Source organism: Pleurodeles waltl, chromosome 4_1 (genome assembly GCF_031143425.1).
Source record: "Pleurodeles waltl isolate 20211129_DDA chromosome 4_1, aPleWal1.hap1.20221129, whole genome shotgun sequence".
Lineage (NCBI taxonomy): Eukaryota > Metazoa > Chordata > Amphibia > Caudata > Salamandridae > Pleurodeles > Pleurodeles waltl.
In genome coordinates, this window is record NC_090442.1 from 558,036,991 (window position 1) to 558,058,499 (window position 21,509).

Genomic DNA, 21,509 nt, shown 5'->3' on the forward strand with positions numbered 1-21,509 from the left:
ACTATCTTATCTTCAGAAGACTACTCAAGAGTTGGCGCTTTCCTTCATGGCCACCATATTCAAACAGCAATGAATGTGCCTGTGTTGATAAATAGTTTTAATCTGATTATGTGTATATACTAAATATGTATAGTTCTTTAGGAAATATGTATTGCTATTACGTCATAACAATAAATTACACACATACTCTTTAAAATGTATATTTAATCATGGTTAAATGTATATATATATATATATATATATATATATATATATATATATATACGTGTGTGTGTGTGTGTGTGTATGTATGTGTGTGTATACATATATATTTGTTATGCTATACTTAACATGTTCATAGGTCATTGCATAGCTCCTAGATAAGTTGTTATTAGATACTTATGAAGCCCTGCTCTAGTTTTAATATCACAATGATCAAATGTTTTATTATCATAAGCATTTCCCTATTCAAAAAATGAGGAAAGATAAATAAATGTTAGAAAAGTACACTTATTAATTAACTTCAAATATTACAAATCTTGAAAGTCTGTGTTTATATAATACTACGTGTCTTCTCATATTATTATACCCACTATTATATTCCTTGAACATATATTCCCTTACTATGTATTTACAGATCTATTTATTTGTCCTCTCCTACTGTACTAGGTAAACTATTTAATACAAATAAATAAAATAAAACCTATAAATACATTTCAAATTATAAATAAGTAAATTAAAGTTAAATAAATAATGTATAAATAAATTAAAGAAAAATAAAAGTGATTAAAAATGTATATATATAAATAAAATTATAAATAAATTAAAAAAATAATATAAATGTACTTTATATTGTGTGCTTTACTTTGTCTACCCATCACCATACGTCAAGTCTCTATCAATCTCTCCTCCATCCCCACTCTGACTCATCCCAAACCCATTCTACTACTTTCATCTCCAAACTAACCCTGCCTAAGCTCTTCTCTCCTCTTCCAAATCTAGCTCACACAAACCTTGGTTTACTACCATGATCTCCCCAACAACCCACTAAATTCTTCCTCATTTATCTCTCTTTTGACTCATCCAAGACCCCTCCTGCTACTATGATCTCCCTAACCCTTTCCACAGACTCCTCCCTCCTCCATCTCTCCTTTACTCATCCAAAGCCTCATCCTATTACTATGAACTCCCAATTAACAGTTCTGGATTCTTCCCTCCTCTATCCCTCCATTACTCTAGTCAATCCAACTAACAAACTTGCATACCCTCTGCTAAAATTAAACCATAATAATACAAAAACGTTACTCATATTTCCCTATACTAATCCACCACTAATTTCTCTTAGGTTCCAGAGTAGCGTGCTCTGAAAAGTGCTTTGACGCCTCGTCAGGGGTAGTAAGTTCTATACCAATACTATCACAATACAATACAATGCAATTAGCCCAAATATTGAGACACTTTTTTGCAGTTAAATTGTTGGTGACATAACTGTGCATGATGGGGGTGCAAGTTATAGTTACCTCAGCTGTAAACTTTGTTTTTTAAGTGACTAAGGCCCATATTTATACTTTTTGACCCTGAACTGCGGTAACGCAGTTCAGCGTCAAAAAGTTTACCGTCAGCTAGTGTCTTACCAAGACGGCAGCCGGGCGTCATATTTATGGTAAGGCCCGGCTAGCGTCATAGAAAAGGATGCTAGCTGGGTGGGGGAGGCATAAGGGAAACTGAGGGTTTAGCATCAGAGGATGACGCTAGTAATACCTCTGCCCAGACTAGCATCATTTTCAGATGTTAGAACCCCATGGACATCACTCCATTCTCAGTTAAGACAGGAGTCATGCGTCCCAGCCCGATGGCCATGCCCAGGGGACTTAAGTCTCCTGGGTTTGGCCATTGGGCCCCATGCCATGTAGGGGTGCCCAAGTTAGGCCCCCCTATTGCACTTCGTAAAATAAAAATTAATACTCACCCATACCTACCTCTACATACCTGGGATGGGGTCCCCCCATCCTCAGGTGTCTTCCTTGTGTGGGTGGGGGTGGGGGGTGGGTGAGGGTGTCGCTTGGGCCAGGGAAGGGCACCTGTTGGCTCTTTCCATGGTCTCTGACCATGGAAAAAGGCCCACAGGTCTCCTAACTCCTGCCCTGAACCAGGTGTTAAATAATGGCGCTAAGCAAGCAAGCTTAGCGCCATTACTTAAGGCCCCCATCCCCTGTGCTAGATTTTAGCACGGGGGATAAATATGGCACTAAGGCCATATCATTTTTTCTACATGGGAACGCCTACCTTCCATCTCATTGATGTAAAGTAGGTGTCCACGTCCAGAGAATGACATAAACTCCATAACTTTGGCGCTAGATGTGTCTAGTGCCAAATTATAAATATGGAGTTAGATTTGTGCTGAATTAGCGTTTAAAAAAAAAGAAATTACGGTAATTCAGCACAAACCGAGTATAAATATGGGTCAATATATATTCATTCATTTCATTCACTCCCAGGTGATAGTGGCTTGAGCTCCCCTTGGGGGCAGTGCAGCCTAGACTATGGCCAATATGCTCACCAGAGACCCCTGCATGAAGCTCTGAAGAAACTGACCTGCTGACCAGTTGTCATTTTTGGATTTGAGCATGTGCATTCTGGGAGTTGGAGTCCTAACCCGCAAGGAGCAACTCAGATCTTCTGGAACCTTACAGTGAGTTATGGGCTCTTCAAGGTCCTTCAAAGACCTTCTGGAAGAAGATCCAGACATTTGGAGAAGTCTTTCCTTCCAATGCATGAAAGGGGTTAATCAAGTTCATATATTGTTCCTTTGTTTGTTGAAGTGGCTAACTTGAATCAAGTCAACAAGAGAGTTGATGCTAAATTCTGCCAAAGGTGACCCCTTTCTTTGACATAATTGTGCACATTCTAGCACCACTGGCAGAGGGTCACAAATCCAACATCCTTGCTTCACCTAGAGCTTTAAAATGGGGAAAGTATACATTTGCAACACTAGTAGCTGTATGTACCTTTTGAAATGTCTTGGTGAAAAATATATATAGGCAAGATATGAAAACAAGTAAAGCACAACAACACATGACAAACATAAGGGATAAACCAGAAAATGTAACAGGGACAATAATCTAATGCTCCTTAATCGGTTCAGTCATAATAAGACCAGCTGACGGGATAAACAAAGCTCACTAAGCATGTGGAACATTCAGAAGTGATCAACCAGTGTCGCTACGCGGTGGGTCAAAGATGAGCTTTATGGGTTAGATAAACCCTGATGTTCTCATTGTAATTTACAGTTCACAGATGTCAGAAATAACCTGCATCCATTTTTGTTCATTAGGTTTTTTCTGTTCACCTCCAGAAGAGTACTGTATATGGCCAGACGATCATGCATTACTAAGTATAAATCATGTCACATTGGCCAATACATGTTTAATCTTGAAAGCCTATGTTTAGTTAAGAAATTAACAATGCATGAACATTGCATAGAGATTATTCTCTATTTTCATTTTACTATTTGTTTTGTTTGCTTTCAGAAACCATTGTATAAAAGTGGTTTCTAAAGGCACCTGATGAACAGCAACCTCTGAAGGACAATGGGAAAATGTTAGAAACCAAGAGCCATATTGTGATGCCATTGTATGCACTGTGCCAGCGCAGAAGGGACCTGTGCTCTTCTTCTTGGTGTCATAAACATATCATGACTGTGACATATTTCCTAAATGATACACATATTTTTTACAGCAGAGCTCAGAAATACAAGGGCAATTGCTGTCTTGTCTTTCAGGGTGTTGCATCAGAAAAACATGCATTAACTCTGAGATATTTCAAGTTAAAGTAAGCACTCAAAATGGCAATAAGAAGTGCACTAACCCCTTTGGTTTTGTGATGTATAGAAAACGGCATCATGCAATTCCCCAGGATCCAACAGCTTTTTCAATTCAAATAAAAATTTATGAAATGAGAAGCACAGTTGGGTAAAGAAAAAATTAATAAAGAAAGGTGAAGTTTGTAGTGCCTTCTGGTGTATTTAAGTCTGTGTGACAGGAAACACACATACGTTTGTAACGTGTGCTCCACCATAACTTTAAGGTCACATCTCATCTTCCTTTTTGCCTTGGGTCTGATGTCATAGTACTCTGTGCTTGGTACAGACTTTTTCATTAAGCCACTTTTTTGAAGCAAGGTATGTTATTATTAGCAGAGATCCAAAAATCCAAGGATAAAACAGACTGAATTATATTGACCAATGCCTCACGATATTGTTACCATAACTATCACACTGTCAGATACTTCTTCATACATTAATAGCACATACTGACTAAGAATGGTGACTGCTTTTCTAGCTTGGCAGTGAGTTCTTATTCTACAGAGATAGGTTCCAGACACCAATTACAGGGTGAATTCTAATCACATGTATTGTGAATCATGCACACTTTGTGTTGTTTTGTTAACAGAAAATCCCAAATGCCCTAGAAATATCACATAAGATGAATATTAAAACTATAATCAATCAATGTATCATTTGCCATAATTGCTCTGTTGACCTGGCATTTGCAGCTAGCTGCTCCTTTATTTATTGTGTCTCAAATCTCATTTCCTATAGTAGAGAAGGACCAGTGATCTGCTGTTGACACTTAGGATTTTCTCAAAAACTACAGGGGAATCCTCCAATAAGTATTTTATTCTACAGCAATCTCTGGAATTGAATTCTTACACAACTCTTAGCAAAGAAACAACCAATCTAGCATCAAGTTTCAACATAACTAAGCCATTTGTGCTATGTCGATAACAGAAATATCAATTGACCACAATAAGTTTATTACAAATGGGACCTTCAACACAAGCCCAAATGTGACACAGTGCCAACATATGGGGTGTCTGAGGAACTACAGATTTATTTCTGCAGCTGTAGTGATTTCCCAGGGCAAAAACAAGTATGCCTTAGAGAAGTCTCTTCTGAAAAGTAATGGCAGGCTACATAAACCTTCTGTTTTTGCATGCAACATAACCTATCAGACACATTTATTCAAGCATACTTTTTCAGTGGTGTAACAGCTAGGTAAGCACATCAGAACTATTTATTATTTACATAACTCAAAACCAAGAACAAAATGTCCAAAATCCAATTAGTAGAATTTGAGATATGAATTTTTAAAGATTAAGGGCCTGATTAAGATCTTGGCAGAGGGAATACTCCATCACAAATGTGATGGATTTCCCATCCACCGTATTATGATCTCCATAGGATTTAATTCCTCAAACTGAGCTCTTGTCGAAGTTGAGAGACTGGTGTGTTGCCATTGAGCTGTGCAAAGAGGGTCCCACGTCATCATTGAGCTCATTTGAAATTAATGCAGTGCGTTGTCATCAAGCCGGGCTTCATGGTCAAACCACATAGACTGTGAATCTGCTGCCATCAATGTTGAGCTACTCAATCTGTCGGCATCAAGCCACGCCGGGCGTTGAACCTATGTTGTCAGGCCACCACTGTGTCGGCATCAAAGGGGAGATGTGTCGACTCTGGTCAGTGCAAGTCCCCAAAGCATCAACATTGAGGGGGAAAAGCTGCTAAAACCTAGTTCTGAGGCCAGTACTGGATGAGGGCACCTCGGGCAAGGGAAGGACTCATAGATGGCAAAGTCCAGAAGCACCAGGAAAGTTGCAGGCAGTTGTTGATGTCCCTCAGACTGCCGGAGAACAGGGGGCAAGCCAACAAGCCTTTGGAGAATCTTGGGTTCAAGGAGTCCAGTCCAGTCCTTCTCACTCCAGGCAAGATGCAGCAGTCAGCAGGCAAAAACAGCAAGTCAAGTAGCAATGTGGCAGTCCCTCCACAGCACAGCAAGCAGTAGGCCAACAGAGCAATGAAGGGGCAGCATGGCAGTCCCTCCTGGCACCACAGCAGTCCTTCCTGGCAGAGTGTCCTTGGTTCCAGTAGAGATCGGATTTGCTGGAGTTTGGGGTCCAGTCCTTATACCCAAATGTGCCTTTGAAGTGGGGGAGACTTCAAAGGAGGCCTTTTAAGATCACATAGTCCCTGCCCTTCCCTTCGCTTGCTCCAGACATTCTAGGGGGGGGGTTATGTAGCCCTTTGTGTGGGGAGAGGCATAGACCTATTCAGGTGTGTCAGCTCCTCCCACCCATCTAGCCCAGGAAGACACATCAGCCTGGTGGTAGGCCACGAGGATGGAAATGTCACACCCAAGCATCCTTTGTGTGTGACTGTCTATAGGGAATTCACAAAGCACAGTTGTCATCTAATCCAGACATGTATTGAGAGACAGGCACAGGCACAGAATGGTTAAAGTATGAAAATATCAACTTTCTAAAAGTGCCATTTTCAAACCTACAATTTAAAATCTGACTTCACCATAAGTTATGATTTTAAATTTAGAGTCCAGAGACATGAAACCCCAAATTTCTATATTTTCCCAATTGGACATTACACTTAAAGGATACCTCAAGGTAACCCCAATGTCAACCTTTGGCAGAGATAGGCCTTGCAGTAGTGAAAAATGCAAAAATTAGCAGTTTTTCACTACCTGGGCATGTTAAAATTAAAAGTACATGTCCAACATGTTAAATACACTACACCCTGCCATTGGGTCTAACCAGGGCCTATCTTACCGGTGACTCAGAAAATGTAGAGTTTGGGCATGGCAAGTGGGTACACTTTCTGGGTTTTCATGACAGTTTAAAACTGCACACATAAGCTGGGCAGTGGCAGGTTTGAGACATGATTGAAGCGCTACTGTAGTGGGTGGCACAATCAGTGCTATAGGCCCACAAGTGGCATTTCATTTATAGGCCCTGAGCACATACAGTGCACCTTACCAGGGATTTACAAGTAAATGAAATACGCCAATTTAGGATAAGCCAGTGTTACCATGTTTAGAGTACAGAGCACTGATCAGCAGTGGTAAAGAGCCCAGAATTCTAAAACCAACCTGAAAAATGGGAGGTGAGAGGGCAAAAAGGGGAAACCACGCCAAAGATGCCAGGTCTAATACAGAGAAACCTGAAGGGCTCTCTGTACCCTTGTGGGATTCTGAACCACATGAGAACTTTACCCAAAAACTGAAATGTAAAAAGAAACTGAAAATCCTCATGTTATCCCATTAAAAAGAATGTTTGGCACAAATTGATGACTGTGTACTATTCTGCTTCTGATGGAATCTGGAACAATATTACTGCTGGATTTGGCACCACTGGGCACCAAGGAACCACAAATGTGTTTATCTTTCAAAGATCTTGAACAGTTCTCCATTTGCCACTCAGCTTTTTAATTGCCTTCACCAGAGAATTGCAAGAATTACCAAGAACTTATTGAACGATTCCCTGATTTATAATCTTCTCAGTTACTAGCTTCATTACCTCTTCAGGCTTTTTAGGTAATCCATATTGCCTAGTTCTGGAATGTATTGCATCTGATTTCACCTTAATCTTTACTGGTTCTGCTGTTTTAATCAAACTAATTCTATTTCTAGTAAACTCCAATGTCTCTTCTCTGTTAGTAGGTCTTAAATCCAGAGGTATGTCTTCTTTTGTCATTCTTTTGTCATAACTGGGTACATTTCTACTCTTGTGTTTTCTGAACTTAATTTGAAAATGTAGGGCCTCATTATGAGTCTGGCATCCATGGACCACCAGACTCACGGTGGTGGGCGGACTGCCGCAGTAGTGGCGGTCACCCACCATGTTATGATTGCAGCATTTGAAATCCAACAGGGCTCTGTGGATTATGAGTCCCATTCTTCCAGCTTTTTCTGGGTGGTGTACACTGCCAGGGCAAGACTGGCGGAATGGGTGACTCAGGCCCCCCCTTGGGGTCCCTGCACTGCCCATGCACTTGGCATGGGCAGTGCATGGGCTACCACTCACAGTCCCGTTGTGCATTTCACTGCCCAAAGTACAGGCAGTGAAATGCACTACAGGTGCTGCTGCACCCACCACACCGCCACATTGACGCAGGCTCCATTAGGAGCCGGCATCAATGTAAAGGCCGCTTCCCACTTGGCAAGTGGGAAAATCCTTGTACGGCAGGCGAGGGCTTCACCCTACTGGCGGTGAAGTGGCTGCAATGAGTTCAGCGGGCAGTTAATGACCCCCTTAATCTTCATCTTGCATTTCTACTGCAACTGCATCAGGTTTGCAATAAATAACGCAGTTCATCACCAAAGAGGATTCCATTGAAGAAAGTTCACTGTACTTGAATCACCCAAAATAAACTGATTTTTATTCTCCATTTGTCCTATTTTAGCTGTAACATTTGCTGAAATCTGATTAACCTGATAAACAATTTGGGCATATTTATGAGCCCCTTGCACTCTTTAGTGCTGCTGTAGTGTCATTTTTTACGCTAACCAGCCCCTCACCGTGCACTGCATTTACAAAATGGAACAATGCTACCATTGCAGCACTTTGTAAACCCTTGCACTGCATTGTACCTGCGCCAGGTATAATGTATGCAAGTGGTGCTTTCCCCTGCAAGGAGTCCCAAAAATGGTACAGTGAAGTTTACAATATTTCAATGCACCATTCCAGCGTCATTTATTATCGCCTGCCCAAAGCAAGGTGTTAAAGTGCCGCCATGCTACTTCTTATGGGCCTCCCCAAGCTTTGCTGGAGTAACATCACATTTTTGGCACTAGTTCAGTAAAGCACCACAATAGCATCAAAGATATTGACGCTATTGGGCTAACGTGTCAGGGTGCGCTGAATTGTAAATGCAATGCTACCATGGTGTTGTTAGGGGGGTGCAGGGCGGCACAAAGCAATTGGCGCATCTGAGTCAATGTGCCAGTTCCTTGTAAATATGCCCCTTTGTTTCTTTTTTTTTCTCTTCTTTTTTTTTGTTTTGCAATTCTTTATTATAGAGATTCAATAGTACATGCGGAAACTGCTCAGCGTGAATGACATTTTAAAGGATATTACAAGGTCTATCATGGCGGCCAAACGAAACGGCCAGAACACATTTCTCATAAATGAAAGACCAGAAAGCTAGGTTGGCAATTGTCCATTCCTGGAATGAGGAAAATAGTACTCAGGACAGGGAAAAATGAGGGGAGGAACGGATAGAGGGGAGAAGAGGAGGGGGGCCCTAGGCCAGGGGGATGTGGTAGGGAAGCATAATACTGTCGCAGACAGTGGAGAAACGTAAGCTGTCGCTTAAGACATGTTGCCCTGTGTTCCGACATATTGGGGTGTACTAACCGATCTCAACCCGCTCGTGGTTCATATGCCCGATAGAGCAAGAGACATAGGGGGTCATTCTGACCCCGGCGGGCGGCGGTTGCCGCCCGCCTGGAGGGAACCGCCATTTGGCCGCCCTGCGGTCAAAAGACCGCTGGGGCCATTCCAACTTTCCCGCCGGCCCAGTGGGAAAGGGGCCTGCAACACTGAAGCCGGCTCCGAATGGAGCCGGCGGTGTTGCAGGTGTGCGACGGGTGCAGTTGCACCCGTCGCGCTTTTCACTGTCTGCTAGGCAGACAGTGAAAAGCATGCTGGGGCCCTGTTAGGGGGCCCCTGCACTGCCCATGCCATTGGCATGGGCAGTGCAGGGGCCCCCAGGGGCCCCAGGACACCCGTTCCCCCCATCCTGTTCCTGGCGGTAAAGACCGCCAGAAACAGGCTGGCGGTAAGGGGGTCGGAATCCCCATGGCGGCGCTGCTTGCAGCGCCGCCATGGCGGATTCGCCCAGCCGGGGGAAATCCGGCGGGAAACCGCCGGACTCGGTTTTCTGACCGCGGCTTTACCGCTGCGGTCAGAATGGGCAAGGAAGCACCGCCAGCCTGTTGGCGGTGCTTCCGTCACCCGCGGCCCTGGCGGTCTATGACCACCAGGGTCGGCATGAGGGCCATAGTCCTGATGTCCTACATCCAATGACAGAGTATTCCCTGTATGTGGTTCTACAAGCAGGCTGTCCATCTTGGGTGGCAGTGTAGGTGCTAGGTGTTGGCCTTTAGGGTAGAGCTTAAGTGGGGAGGGGTCACTGGTCCGTGAAAGGCATAGTCCTTAACAGTATGTGTCAGTAGGCCATATCTTCTTGCTAGCAAGGGTAGGGTTTGTCCACAATGAGGTGAAGGGAGGGCCTGTGGGGAGTGGAGGAGGGTAGGTGATAGAAAGAGAAGATAAGAGGGAGAATAGAGAAAAAGAGTAGAGAAAAGAAAGAGAAAAAGAGGGAGTGGGAAAGAGGTAAGAGGGCAGAAAGGAGAGGGGATGGAGGGGAAAGGGGGACAAATGCTAAGGGCCCTATCGCAATTCAGGGGGTAGGGTGGGATGCAGCGAGGCTGTGGTCGAGGGTCCACAGTTCTTTGTGTGGATTAGGGGGGAGGGAAGTAGATAAGGAAGGAGTTATGATGCCTCCACTAGGATGCCTGATCCTGTAGATTGTAAATAACACGTTCATTGGTGGCTATCATAGCCGTCATCCATTCTTCTGGAGTTGGGGATACCGGTGATCTCCAGTGCCGGAATATGCAAATCTTAGCTGTCGCAAGCGCCACATGTAGCAGTCATTGCGGGTGAGAAAGAGTGGGGAATGGGTCCAGATCGTGAAGGAGGATGGTCGAGGGGGAGAGTGGTGGTTGAAGTGGCATGAAGTCTTCGAGGGTGGAGCTCACCGCTTCCCATAGGGGCAGGACTGAGGGACATTCACACAGAATATGGAGTACGTCGCAACGGGTCTCCGGACATCTCCAGCATTTCGCATGTAGTAGTAGTCCAGCTCTGTGCAGTTTCAGGGGGTTCCAGTACCAGTCATGTAACACCTTGAAGAGACTGAATTTTAAGCAGGCTTCTCTTGTTCCCCTGTATATGGCATCCAGTATGTCTGTCCAGTCTTCCACTGAATAGTCCATCTGTAGACGGACCTGCCATTTAGAGCGTAGCGTTTCGAGGAGGGGGTTGCGAATGAAGGTGACGCGTTATGACATTGTATAGGCCTGCCAATACTCCTTTGTGGTGACCCCAGGTGTTTAAATAAGTGACCACAGGAGAGGCCTTGAGTTCCCAGGGGGCAGCACTCAGTGTTTGTCGGAGACAGTGTTTGAGTTGCAGGTAGCGCTATTCCTGCCTCATGGGTAGATTGTATTCTGCACGTAGGCTGTTGATTGACTGGAGGGATCCCTTATCGACTATCTGAGCTAGGCATTTAATTCCCGCTTTGTTCCACTGTGGCCATTTAAGGGTAGTTCCCCTGAACTTGAAGTTGTTGTTCCCCCAAATGGGGGCTTGGGTATGTATGAAGCAGTGTACACCAAGTAGGCGGTGTGCTCTGCACCAGGCTGCACGCATAGCCGCTATCATCGGATTGGCTGGGTTACATTGTGTAGGGTCCTTGCAATATAGGCCATTTAGGCTGCCAAAATGGGAAAGTAGGAGTTTCTCCATAGCTACCCATTGTGGTTGTTCAGGGCATCAAGGTATTATGTATGCCAATTGTGATAAGTGGAGAGCCAGGGAGTAATGCTCGATGGAGGGGACACCCAGGCCCCCACAGGATCGACGTGCCAGAAGTTTTGCTGTTGTCAGTCGTGGGCATATAGAGCCCCACTCGAAGGCTCATAGTGCTACGTCTATTTGTCTGAGGGTCGAGAGGGGGACTTGGAGAGGGATCATGCCTAAAATGTAGGTTAAGCGTGGGAGCGTGATCATTCTCACTGCTTGTACCTTACCCCACGTGGTGAGGCCAAGTTGTGACCACTTCGCAAAGTCTAGTCTCATGCGCTCTATAAGGGGGTCCAAGTTGTCTGGCACCATACGTTCTAAACCCCGGTTGACAAGTATTTCCAGATACTTGAGATGGGACAGGGTCCACCTAAACTGATAGCCGTGTAGTGTCGTTCTCGTCGTCATGAACGAGAGGGGCAGTGCTTCACTTTTGTCCCAGTTAACCAGGTAACCTGATTGCAATGCAAAATCGTTAATGATCTGCAGTAAAGCCGGCAGGGATCTCGGCAGGTCAGTTAGGGTGAGTAGGACGTTGTCCATGTATAGGTATATTGTGGAGGTTTCCCCTTTCAGAGGTATACCTGTAATCTGTGGGGACTGACGGATAGTGGCCGCTAGAGGTTCTATCACCAGCAAGAACAGGAGCGGCGAGAGAGGACATCCCTGCCGTGTCCCTCTTTGGATTGGAAATGGGTCTGATGTAAAACCCCTGCAGTTGAACTGAGCGATAGGGTGGTCAGAGTGCAGGCGAACTTTGGCTATGAATTGTTCCCCTAATCCAAATTATGACAAAGTGGCAAAAAGATAGGGCCATTCAATCCGGTCAAAGGCCTTCTCAGCGTCTAAGGACAGGGTGAGAGCCTCTTCCGGGATGTACCTGGATTCCCACAGGGTGTGGCCGAGAGTGCTCAAATAGTTCCGGGAAGTGCATCCTGATACAAATCCCACTTGGTCATAGTGTATCAAGGACGGGATGAATTTGTGCAGGAGGGCCGCCAGGACACTGGCAAGTATCTCAATATCTCCATTTATGAGAGATATGGGATGGTAACTACCACATAGTAGCGGATTCCATCTGGGTTTAGGTATGATTGCTATTGTCGCTCTATTGGATATCCCACCAAGAGAGCCTTCTCTACAGGCCTCATTGAGTGCATCATGGACACCGGGCCATTTATAAAATTCAACAGGGAAACTGCCTAACTCCCCCTCTAAGAGAGAGCGGCCTCCGTCCGAAAGGCACGGCAGAGCTGTAGTGTCGAGAAATGCTTCTATATGGGCAGGGTCAGAAATTGGTTCTGGGGTATACAGATGTTGATAGAAAGTTGCGAATTCGTTTATTGTGTCCTGGGTCGGGTGAGTATCTCACCATTCACGGATATGATGGTGGTATAGCAAGAGCAGCCTCTCTTTGTCTGAGCTGCGCCGCTAGTAGTCGTCCAGCTTTCCCCCCCTGTTCATAGTGTCTTCCCTGCAGACGCTGTAGCGCATATTGGGCTTAGGATGTGAAATGCTTGTTGTGCGCTATTTGGGTGTGTTCCAGGGAGCTGCGAGTACCCAGAGATGGCTAGATGGTATATTGTCTCCTTCAGCAGTCTACCAGACCCACGTCTGCAGTCACGTCAGTTAAGAGGGCTCTGTCGTGGTTATTGCAGATGTTGAGAGGGCCCGTCCTGTCCAATACTGTGTCTTGTGTCAAATTCCAGCCCCCCCATGACATAGCTGTCACTCCTATTTTGTCAAGAGGGCGGTTGAGTTGCAAGAGGAACTGTCTTTTGGGACCGGTTGGCATGTAGATGGAGCCCAGGCAGATCGATGAGTCTCCCAGCCTCAATTTAGTGAATACAAATCTCCACTCGGTGTCTTTCCATGTTTTGCTAACCGATATGGGCAGTGTCTTCCGGAGCAAGATTGAGACCCCGCATTTCTGTGGGATGCCACCTCCCGCATCTTGAGTTCGAGGGTAGTAGCTAAAGAGTACCTTTCCCACCCAAACCCTCTGTAGTTTACTGGATTCAATGCTATCCAGATGTGTCTCCTGGATAAGAGCGATATCAGCCTGTTTGGACTGAAGATAGGACAATATTTTGTTTCTGTTTCACAAAATGCGTCAGGCCATGGACATTCCAGGAGACAATCCGGAGGGCGCAGGCCATAGGAGAATTAGGGCCAGCCATGATGGTGGGGCCAACAGAGGTTATTGGGATAAGGGTGGGGGAGGTAGGTGCTGTGTAGAGCAACAGGGCTGCCAAGGAGGGGTCACGGAGGAAAAAGAAGGGGAGAGGGAGTGACTAGTTTTACATGTCTCCCTGTGGGGAAGGGGGAGAGGGAGAGAAGCTGGGGGGGGAGGAGAAAGGATGTTGGTGGTAAAGAGAGGAAAGAGATATAGATAGCAGACATAGAGAGAGGAGGAGCGAAGAGGAGGATAGATGGAGGGCAGAGAGGGAGAGGGTAGAGAAAAGGAAGAGCTAGGGAGCTAGGGAGAATAGAGGAACAAAAAACTCCAAGGGACCGGATCTATAGACTTTGGGTCCAGACATATTGGGCTCCCATGCTCAGCCATATGATCCCCACTTGGGGCAGTAGTGTCCAGGGCCTATCTGCCCAGGGAGTAGAAGAGGGCAGACCACTGGAGTGGGCGGAATCACCAAGTGCCGCAGGAGTGTGTGTCATCTGAGAGAGGGGATGGGGGGGGGGCATCCGCTATAACATATGATTATTGAGATTCTTATTGCCTAAGTAGAAGTAGGAATAGAGGGGAGGCGAAGAGGGCATACGGCTGCCCCATGGACGTGAGGATACAATCCGATCATATTGGGGTGGAATATCTCTGATTTGCGGGACTGTATTGGTCGCAAGCGGGGGTCATAAAGGGTTGGGTCTCCCTCTAACGTCAGTAGGGTGAAGATGCTGTGTAATACAGTGTGAAGCAGGGCGCGGGTACTGCCAGTGCCGACCGTATTGCTAATCATCTTGTGGCTCAGTTTGTCACACAATCAGGAGCGTGTGTCAAATCTGAGGAAAGGATTAATCGCGTAGGTCCATGGTCGGGTTGGGTCACATCAGAACTGAATCCTCGTCGTGGGGTGGGAGGGGATATCTGGGCTGTGGTCACGCCCACACATGTTAGGGCGAGGGGGAGGGGAAAGAATGGGGGAAGGTGGGGAAGGTGGCGAGAGGATGGGGGGAGCGGCGGGTCACAGGAGAGCCGCTCTTGGAAAGCATAAAAGGTGAAACAACGGCATAAAAGGACCCATCAACATAAACATTGATATATACATTGAGAGGCAGGGTGTGTGTCTATCCACACTTGGTTTACTTGTAAAACTCAGTTAAGACCATATTTAGGACCAAAAGCTAAATGTATAGCACGCATTTAAAGTATGATGCGAGAAACCAGAAACATTGTAAATATATAACATTATAACTTCAGCATGAGGGTAGATACTCATCTGTCTGCCAGTCAGTTGACGAGTTCTCCAGTCTCTCAGCAAGTCTCTGGGCTTTCGAGGTCTTCACATCGCGACCGCGAGTATGGGTAAGTGCGGGTGGGGCAGATGAGTTCAAGTTCAGATGGGATCCTGTGTGGGCTTCATGTGGGAATGGGATTTTGTCTCTGTCCGAAAGCTGCATGTGGAGCGCCACTGTTTGCAGGATCTGTCCCCTTGCATTGTGGGTTTTTGCAAGTCTATCTAGGTCTCTGCCTCTGGGCTGATGGCCGGGTTCGAATCGGACAGGCCCCTCCTGGCTGGGCAATGGAAGCGAGGTGTCTCGGTTGTCGCAAGGTGGACGCAAAGGTCAGTCTGAGTCCGTTGTGTCCATGGACTGGGATTGTAAGCTATTCAGGTGAATTCGCAAGTCTTCTAGGTCATAAAATTTCTTGGATACTCCATTCTTGGTGGTCAATAGTCTTGCTGGTTTGAACAGGCCGTATGTTACTTCCAATTGTCTCATTTTAGTTCGGAGTGTCAAGAACCCCTTCCGGCGTTTGTTGGTTTCCTTGGAGAAGTCGGCCGTTATGCGGATCTCATAGCCAGCTGTTTTGAAGGGTCTGTGTGTTCGGGACGCTGACAGGAGTTTGCGGACCTGCTCGTGTCTCAAGAGACATGCAATGATCGGGCAAGGTTTGGAGGTTTCGTCTTTCCTCTTTGGGCCCAAACGATGTGCTCTCTGGAACTCCAACGGCGGTTCAAAGACTATTCCGGTAAATTTTGGGAGGACGGAGCAGAGGAAGGAGCAGGTGTCTATGCCTTCTGCGTGTTCCGGAAATCCAAAAAGGCAGATGTTGTCCCTGCGACTCATGTCCTCCAAGTCTATAAGTTTACTACAGAAGAACAGGAGTTCCTGGTCTTTATCTAGGTCTGTGTGAACGTGATCCTCCATGGTTGCCATTCGGTGTTCCACTCCTGTTACTCGAGACTGAAATCCTGCTATTTCTAAGCGCATTGATTTGGTCTCTGTCATCAAGGAGGTTATAGCTGTATCCATTCCTTCGAGATTTGGTCTCTGTCGTCAGGGAGGTAATAGCTTTATCCATTCCTTCGAGTCTACGACTGACCGCTGTAATCTCCTTGAGTATGTGGTCCATTGTTGTTGCTTGCTCCGTGCTGGCCATCTCTTGGGGCTGTATGAGTGAGGATGCCGGTTTGTTAAGCTGGAGGGCCTCCAAGAAGAGCAGCTGTCGTGCCGGATTGCCTGAGGGTTTACCCGTCGTCTTCCCACCAGGCATCGCAGGACATCGATTTTGGAATGGCCCTCGCGGCTAGAGGTTGGAAGCCTAGCCTATGGTCCCAGGCCTGATGGAGCGGTGGGAGAGGAGGAGGTCTCAACGTGGGGCCTCTTCTCTGAAATCCAAAATCTCCTCTGTGCAGTCTGGCAGGTGGGGGGCACGGGGCCCTAGTACAGGATAAGCACAGAGGAGCCATATTGACGCACCATTGATGCTGAAGGAATAGTGTTCAGATATGCAAGCTGGTACAGTTGAAGGATACAAATTGTTGAGCGGTGGGGTCTCTGCCTGTCTTCCACTCCCTCTCTGAGCCGCCACATCAGAGCATGGTGCCCCCCCCCCCCGGGTGGCGAAGGAGGGAGGGCGAGTGAGGGAGAATGGGACTGCGATCTCTCTTCGATGTAATGATAGAAGGGAGGGAGGGAGGAGTGGAGCGGCAGGAGCGGTCCTCTTAGGTATGGTCGGATCCCGTGCGACTCGAGGCACCTCCCAAGGCGATGTGGAAGGGGGGTGTAAAGGGCACAGCGGGGGGGGGTGCAATGTATCTGCAGTCTGTTAGAATAAAGATCCCTTACGACCCCGTTCCCCTCCTGGGATAAGTTTCAGCTTTAGGTCATTCAGCCAACTTTCTTCGGGCATTGTAAAGGATCCACTTGGGGGACATATATATATATATATATATATATAGGAACGTCCGGGTACCTCAGGATCTACAGGTCGTTAGCGCTCCCATCGGTTCTCCAAAGCTGCTATTGGGCTCGCGGGTGAAGGTCCGGGTAAGGAGCGTCAGAGCCTCTCCCCTGCCGCGCCGCCCCTCCACCGTTCCGCCGTGGCCTGCGCCACATTCGCCTGCAGGTTCCCGAGGTCATCTGTCTCCCAGGGGGGGTCCTCCACTCACCTCCCCTCCAACCCTGTTCAGTGTGCCCCACACCCCAACCAAGTCATCAGACAGTTTCCAGTATTTCCAGGATCCCTCCAGGCTCCGCGGTGCAGACACGGAACCTCTGTGCCTCCTACACCTCTCACGCGTGCACAGCTGGCCCGATTCAGTGACCACATCCCGGTCTGGCCATGGGCCGCGGCTCGCGATTACCTCGCCCATCCCTCTTGTGGTGTCTCTCCCCTGATATAGGGCTCTGCTCGAGGTTCCGTTGCCTGTGATGTCTCACGGCCACATTACCGCTGGCCCGCCCCAGCAGCCACGGCCCTCAGGGCTCCGAGGTGTGGACACGGAGCCCCCCTGCCTTCGTTGCCTCTCGCACGCAGGGCCAGCCCATTCCAGTGGCCATGCCCCGATCCTATTGTGGGCCGCGGCTCGTGATTCCCCGGCACACCCTTACTTCATGCCTCTCTCCCCCGGCATGGGGTTGTGTGCTCTGGCAACTGCTCCACTCACACCATCCCTCATCGTCAGAGGGAAGCTCATGGGTCAAAATGAGAGAGTTTGCTGCACCCGGAGTGCATCTTGCCCCGATCAAAGCCCAGAGCCTTGCAGAGCTCCAAAACTAGGCGGCCATCTTCTTTTGTGGCCAGGCCATGCCACTGCCCCTTTGTTTCTTACTAATCCCTACAATTTGGACTTCTCTTCCAGAGAAGGGTCGAACTGGGACAATTTGTTGATAGCCTGTATTGTATGCCATTTTATTTCTCAGGTTTTGTTGCATTACTGTGGATGGTTGCATTGGCATTCAGAATGTTTTCCGATTCTCCATGTTCTGACCCTTTCTAGGCCTAACCTCTTTCTTAGGTTTTGTAAATATTCCACCCATATGGTACACTGAAACAAGCTCAAAACAATAAAAAAAAATCATCCACTGTAAACAAGCTTAACAAACAACAACAAATAACAGTGCGGCTCTGTCAACGGTCAACCAATCAGAGAGCGACTTTGATGTCAATCCCATCCCAGCACAGTTCCCTGGCTAAATACATCTGTTATTCACATAGTATTTTTCACCATTGGATTCTTGAGATACTGAAATCGCCCACTATCGCCTGCATGTGCAGGTAAGAATTCTGTCAACTGAACTTCTCAATTCACTATTTGCCCCACTCTGATCTAACATAGCCACTCCCATAGCAAGAGCTACAATGCAAGAAGGTCTGCCTAATGATTCAGCATATGTGCCTTTTTCCATAAACTATGCAGCACTCACATAAGAGGTAAATATCTACAAGAATGTAAATGTTACCTTCAGTGAGCTAAAATCCATTTAATCAATTTTTTCAGTTTTCGCTGCCCTGCAGCTGTGCCTCAAAAACATACAGTAGTGAGCAGCAGAAAAATGTAACACAGCCACTAGTATCACTTTGGTTGACAGTGTCTTTACAGCTCTAGATGGACTGAAATTATGTGGGGCTAGCCCAGCCATCCTAGCAACATGTTATGCAGACTGTACATTGTTAGCAACATTAGTTATTAAAAACACATTTTCTAAATCCAATAACAGATGCTGTTAGTTACCAACTGAAACAAACAGAACAATGTGCGCCACATGTACAAAGCATATTTCTAGTTGCAAATGGATCAATTCACAGAATTGGCCTGTTTGGGGATAGAAAAATGCTTTTTGAGATGTTCAAAGCCCAAATTGTGATTTGGGAGCTTGTTACCAAATCACAATTACGGTTTTGCAATTCATTGTTAGGGAGGGGCTTCTTTAGGGCATCCCTTCCAAATACCGAATCTGAATGGTATGTATGATTGTTTTGGGGATGTGAATGCAGTCACAAAGCAATCCCAGTTAACACCAATTTCAAATTGGTGTTAACTCATTAGCAAATAGAAGCAAATGGTAGCAAATGAATGGTGGCAAAAATATTTTTTCAGAGCAGGCAGCAGTCCCATGGAGTTGGCATGGTCACACGGTTAAGAGTGGGTTTCTGGAGGAATGGTAGACCCTAACCTGTATTGAGAGAACTTTTCGAAAGATGCCTTGCATAAAGGATGCATTGACAGTGGTAAGTAGAGGTGACAGTGCATCTCTAAAGAGCTTTGATGAAAGGCAGTGAGACATCCTTATACGGAGTGGCTTTGAGGCAGTGGACTTTGTTGGCTAGCTCTGCTAGAGAGAGGACTTTCAAGAATGGCAACGGATGAATTTTATAGGAAAGGGTAGTAAAAATAGAAGAAACAGGTTAGGTGTTGTTGATGTGCCATTGGAGCTCCTGTATATTTTCACTGCAGATGACGTTTCTGGTGTTGCCCTTTTCAGTGGAGTGAGGAAAATGTGAGTCTGGCAGTAGGGGTTAATGCAGTGCTCAGGTGTCTTGAAGAGCATTCTGATACTGTTGGTGGCTACACTGATAGTGCTGGTTTGTTACTTTTCTTAGGCTGATGTGATGAGCTGTTTGCATGTTGAACAGAGGGAATTTGTTATCAAAGTAATCTGTAGTTTTGTTTTTCTTCCATTGCCTTGCCAGTGAAGTGGTCTCTCCAGTTCAGGAGAATGGGTGTTTTGCATTATGTTGCTGGTGATGTTGAAAATACAATGAACAAGAATGTGCCATTTGAAGTTTGTTAGGTGCATGACATGACATGCTGTGTGTTGATGAATTTGAGGAACGTATCTCTTGTTTTCTTTGTCCAGGAAGTTAAAGTCACCTGAGGATAGTGTGGCATGTAGGATGGAGGAAGTGGTGAGGAGATCTGAGAATTCATCAATGAAGTTATTTTTCAGCTTGAGAGGCCTATAGATTAGATAGAAGGTAGTGGTCTAAGTTGCAGAGAGAGAGAAATGGCATGTAGTCTTGAATGTTATTCTTCCCTCAGAAGGACTTGTGATTGACAGTGAGGCCTTCTCCCTTCTTATGTGTTGTCTACATGATAGATACTAATGTCGATGGTAAGGAGGACATGTAGAATGCATGAGGATGTGAGAAGGATGAACTGTTTCTGTGATGAAGAAGGCATCATTCTTGTAATAGGTGATGAGGACTGTGAGGTCTGGTGCATGAAGTACAGCAGAGTGAGTGTTAGTAAGCATAATTTAAAGCATGAGTTCTGTAGTCTGAGGGTGTGTGATAGTAGGTGGTATATATTCAATGTTGGGTCTACATGCTGTGTGAATGCTATGTGAGAGTTTGAGTTGTCGAGGTTTGGGTGTGATTTCGGGGATTGGCAATATGTGGCACTGAATGAAGCATATCTTATATTTTAAGTTGCAAGTCTCTGTGGAACAGTGGTTCTGGCTGTCAAGTGAACAAGAGCGATGTCACCTCTTGGATGACCATCGATCAGTAATTTTCACAGACCGTAATTTAGCCCTACTGTCCATTGTCCGTGAGGCATGGGTTAACGGACTGCAATTGTCCATAATTTTAGCCTTTCAGCTAAAGGACAAAAGGTAATTAGGACAATTAGGTTTCTCCAGCTGGAGTGGAAAGCAGGGAGTCTCCTGTGCTCTGATCCCAAGGGAGGGGCAGACAGATAAGAAACAGGCCTTCTTGCCTGGGAGCCTGCTTCCCGCAAGAAAAGCAAACATGTGCGACTGCGGTATATGCAAATGTAAAGGGCTTAGAAACATGTACTGGCTTTAATTGATGGAGTGGCTTGCAACTTTCTGCTGGCAAAGATGTTTTCTTTTTGAGAGGTACTGTAAATATGTTCCAAACTGAGCTGTGGAATGTGTGGAGTGTGTGCTTTTGCACTAGGTGTAATCTGTTTATTATTGAAATTAATAATTTAGAAGCATATTATGCTGTGTATAATATATGTTTAAAATAATGACTTATACATTCACAGTGCTTCCAGTGACTGTGGGACCTCATAGAACTAACAAGCAGTGGCAAAGCCAATAGGTCTTGTCTATGCAAGAGCTATTGGCTATGCCAATGTGTTTTAGCCATGTTGAACACCAGAGTGGATGCTGTCCAACACGGCTAAATGTTAGTGGCATAGAGGAAAGCGGTGGGCAGTGTCTTAGAGTAGAATGGCGAAGAATAGAGCACAGTGTTGTGGAGTGGCAGAAATTGTAGTGTTTAGGAGTGGCATAGTGTGGAGTCACGTATAGTGGAAAATGGTGGATTGGCATGCAGTACACTGAACTGGTGTAGAGTGCATTGGTGTACATTGTTGCAGATGATTCAGCTGCCTTCGATGCAGTGTCGTAGAATGCAGAAGCACAGATTAGAGTGGTGCATAGTAGACTGGAGAAGTGCAAAGTAGAGTGGCACAGAGTGCGGTGGTGTAGAGTGCAGAATAAAGTCAACTGGCATAGAGTACAATGGCATAGAGTGGTGAAGTGCAGTACAGAGCTGAGTATAATGCTATAGTATGCAGTGTCGTAGAGTGGAGTGACGCAGAGTATAATGGCATAGAGTGTATTGGCATAGAATGCAGTAGTAAAGAATAGAG